Source organism: Clupea harengus, chromosome 23 (assembly GCF_900700415.2).
Source record: "Clupea harengus chromosome 23, Ch_v2.0.2, whole genome shotgun sequence".
Classification (NCBI taxonomy): Eukaryota; Metazoa; Chordata; class Actinopteri; order Clupeiformes; family Clupeidae; genus Clupea; species Clupea harengus.
The window spans coordinates 12,721,882-12,726,881 of NC_045174.1; positions in this window are offsets into that span (position 1 = coordinate 12,721,882).

The window sequence follows — 5,000 nt, forward strand, 5'->3', positions numbered from 1 at the left end:
TCCACACACACACACACACAAAATACCCATCACTCAAACACACACTCTAACAGTCCCTCAACTTCACCCGCCCAGAGTCATTCCTGTTGATTCTTCACACTCTGCTCCTCTGAAAGGCGACTAACTGCCCTGATTTACCTCAAAAGGAGGGGTGTCACCGCTCCACCCGACCTCTGACCTCTGACCCTTTACACAGGGGAGTGGGGGTGCAGCCCATTCCTGGGTTCTACAGGCCTGGTGGACACAAGAGGCTCATTGTCACCGCTGCAATTCAAAGACAAGACCCAGCCTGCCTCGCACCGCCCACTTCACTAAGATATGAGCCCAGTCCATTCAAAGCCCACTCTCCCTCTCGGTCTCTCAGTCGCTCTTACTCTGTCTCTCTCTCTCTCCCTCATCTTGCGCTCTCTCTCTCTCTTACTCTCTCTCTCTCCATCATCTCCCTCTCGGTCTATCAGTCTCTCTTACTCTCTCTCTCTCTCCCTCATCTCGCGCTCTCTCTCTCTGTCTCTCTTACTCTCTCTCTCTCCATCATCTCCCTCTCGGTCTCTCAGTCTCTCTTACTCCCTCTCTCTCCCTCATCTCTCTCTCTCTCTCTCTCTCTCTGGTCTTGACTTCTCTCTCCCCTATTCTTCTCTCTGTCATTCCACCTTGACATTTGTCTCTCTCCTCCTGTTTCTCTTGACTTACGCCTCTTGCCTCTGGGCTTCTTTTATTTTTGTTCCTCTTTCTTTTCCTCTCTCTCTCTGTCTCTCTCATCTTTCTCTCTCTCCTTCATTTCTCTCTCTTCAGGTCTCCCCTTTTCCTTTTCATGACCTCTTACCCTCCCACTTATCTTCTTATTTCTCAACATTTCTCTGTCTCTCTCTCTCTCTCTCTCTCCGTCTCTTTTCTCTGGAGTTCTTTCTCTTCTTTTCCTTTCTCTTTGGAAGTCCCGCCACGTTCCTCCAGAACAGACTGGGCAGCCCCACGGGGTCAGCTCAATTTGCTCCCTCTTCACACTTGCCACTCTCTCCTCCTCCTCCTCCTCCTCCTCTCCAACGCCAACCACCCCAATGCCTCGCTCCCTTTGAAGCGGAGGTGAAGAAGGCAGAGGTTCTCTTTCTCTCTGATGCATCCCTCCAGCAGAGAGGATGAAAAGACAGGAACAAAGGTATTTTGGAGAACGACAGGGGAAAAAAATATGAATGCGAAAGAGACAGAGAGAGAATGGGGTGAATTGAAATTAACCGCCTTTACAGATGAAATAGAAAAGCGTACAATGGACATAAACCCCATTCTTCTGGGTTCACAGCTCCTTACGTTGCTCGCGGAACCAATGAAACTCACTGCTCTGCATACCATTTACACGGCCTCATGAATGAGTCTTATGGCAGTCATGTATTTAGGAGTCATGGAATAACACATATCAGAAGACTTACTCACTTCCTTTACAAAGCAATTTGAAGGCCCATTCTACTCTGTTCTACCTGTTTGCTGAATTACACTGCAATATACAAGAGAATTACACTGACGAATTACACTGCAGTATACAAGAGAATTACACTGACGAATTACACTGCAGTATACAATATGTAGGTTAGACGGAATGAGACAAGACTGAGCCGAAGAGAGACGCAGGAGCAGCTCTAGAGGCCGAGACAGACAGATTACGCCAGCATACAGCCTACTATCACACGGGCGACTCACCGCCCAAAATAAGGTCACTTCTATTGATCCCTCCCTACCTCCCTTTTCTCTGTATCACTCTCTCTCTCTCTCTCTCTCTCTCTCTCTCTCTCTCTGTATCTCTCCACCGTCCACATCTACCGTCTTTCACCCTCTCGGTCTGCAGACGATCAGGAAGATGCATGAGGTAGGAAAGGGGCAGCTAGGGAAAAAATGCCCTCTGGCACACACACACACACTTATTCATGAATGCACAGACAACACACAAACACACACACAAACAGAGACAAACACACACACACACACACACACACACACACACACACACACAGCACACGTATTGTATCATACTGGCAAACACACAAGACACACACACACACACACACACAAACGCAGACACCCACACACACACATATTGTCTCATACTGGCAAACACACACACACGGACACACACACACACAGCCCTTACTGGGCAAGGGCATTCCCCCAGTGCCTGGAGAACTCTCTGGATTAGCTTAATTGCAGTGCAAGCCTCTCTCTTGGCAAGCCTGAAGGAGTGACAGTTCCCTCTGATGCTTCTCCACACACACACACACACACACACACACACACACACACACACACACACAGGGAAGCACAAGGTGTCCCACACGCCCCCATTCATCTGAATTATTTAGTTGGATCTGCACTTAAAAATACAAAATACATGGTCACAAATTCTGTCACACACATGCTTGAGTAGAAACACACATACACATACACATACACACACAGAAAGTGCACAGGCACATGTTTTCCCACACAGTCACACACACTGATACATTCAGGCCCACGGCCTTACACACACACAGCCGTGCTGCTTCACACAGGCACAAATGCACACCAGGGAAAAGGCCTGGGTAATTATTGACCACGTCTGAAGTGTACACAACACATGCTGTCAGCCCAAGGCCTGAAGCACACAGGGGAGGGCCACTTTTTGGGCCTGCAGCAGTTAGACACCCTCCCTCTTTGTTCCATATCACTGCACCATAGACTCGTGTAGAGGGGTGCAGCAGCATAACACAAATTAAAGAATGTGGAAGACGTCACACAGAACCGTTTGGGATCCTATTTATGTAATGTGTGTGATGGGAATGATGTGCATGCTCATTACCTCTGAAACCAAGCGCATAAACATACACTCACACACACACATATGGGCTACACACACAAAGAGAGGGGGGTGGGGGGACTTGGGACTTCTTTCAGACACAGACGTATACACACACACCACCTTCACACCTGTCGAGCTGCTGTCTCTCTGACCACCAACAGTGGACGTCTCTCATTTTGCCTTCAGGGCATTTCCGTGGCCCTTCTCATCTCTAGTGTGTGAACTATGACCTCTTCCATACAGGCCTACCTGCCTTCATAATCTCTGAAGCCAAACGACTAAGGGTTTATCAACAGGGAACCCAGACACTTTGGCTATTCCTGATACACACACAGCCTGTGGTTGTCAGACTGTGTGTGCGTGTGTGTGTGTGTGTGTGTGTGTGTGTGTGTGTGTGTGTTGGGGGAAAGGGGGGCTACAGCTCCATTTCCGGACCCTTCCTTCATAACAGCTTGCTGTTGCAGATCAGCAGAAGACAACGTGAACATGTGCGTCACACCGTGTTGTAGTGTGGCACTCATTTGAGTCAACTACAGGGGTTGTCCCCTGTTGAGAGTGCTGACACCTGGTTTTACAGGTCTTAATTACCTACTAGCCCTCTGAGAAGGTCACTCCAAACATATTCCCAGACTGTGTCTGCTGAACAGCTTTCAAACAGCTTCACATCATGGCACTTAAGTCTATCTATCGGTCAATGTCTTTTTAATTCAAAGGGAGGCCATTTTATCCAAGTCACAGCATTTAGTATTATAGCACCTATGCACAGGGACTACACTAAATTAAAATGTGTACACTTGTATGTTGAGTCCATGGCACTCCCATCCAATGCAGTATGAGGTGAAAGGGTGTGTGGACACACAGCCAAGCACACCAGTACTGTTTTCTCACATGAGCTTGAGGAACAGTAGAGGATGCCAACGGGCCTGTCTAGTACAGAGATCACAGCTACTGGAGGCCCTAAGCATGGCTCTCCTTTATAAAGTAGTAGTAAAATGGTTGTACAATTTGTGTACAAAGTGTACAACCAGTTTACAGCAGTTTTTTTTTTAAGTTTGTTAAGCTACATGGACTAAATTGATCTTCTTAAATGTAGAAGTCAATAAGACCTGGTCTAAATAAACCATGTTAAAACTTTTATCACCTTTTCAGCACATATGAACACTATTTCTCACAATAGTATGTATGCACACACATACATTGGCACACATGTGCACAGGTGTATAAAACACACACAGACACACAGACATAAGATGTCCAGTGGCAATCCATATGTCTTTTTTTGGACCTGGATGTAACACTTTAAGACTAATTCTCTCCATATTCTCTCCATAACAAGAGATAATACCCACAACACACACAAAAAAAAACTTTTCCTTAGACACCCACAGCAAGCAAGACGAGCAATGAAAAAACAAGTCTACATCAGCGAGCATGAACAACCTATGGTAGAAAGGGAGACAGTGGTTGGTTACTAACAACTGGGAGTCTTCATGTGGTTGGTGCCTACCAAAGCTAGGCACCACTCAAACCTGACCGTGAGGTTTCCGAAGCTGCAGTTCACAGCAGGTCGCATGTGGAATACATAGGCATTTCTTTCTGACCAACCAAAACAAACATTTCAGTAGGCCTATACACGAAAACAAACCCTGCAATCTTGTAAGATGAGTCAACTTTCAGTCTGAGTAAATAAAATTGTAGAGTAAACTGGATGAGGTTTTGAGAAAAGGAAGCCGCTGAAATGGGCCAAAACACTAACTGTGAAAATATTTCCACAACATAACTAGCCTTCTTGCACAACTGGCAGCCAAATAACGGCACCATTTATAACCCCAAATGAGGTCTACAAGCCTACTTCTGGCATAACTGTCATATAGGCAGCTGACCGGCAGTGACATATAAGCGTAGCATTGATGCTACAGGGCACGGCAATGGACTGAGCAGCGTAACGACAGTACAGTGGTGAACAATAGGCATTTTACACACACACCCCCCTTGTTCAGTGAAGGCTTGAGTAACGGCTACAATGTCCCTTCTGTCTACCAGCATTCGTGGGCTGATATATGGAAATCAAAAGCATTTTTCTCACTCCCATTTTCTATTGAGAAATCACAGCGCCTAAAGGAAAACGGTTACCTTCTTGGATAAATGTAATGTTGTCTTCTTCAGAAAATGTTGC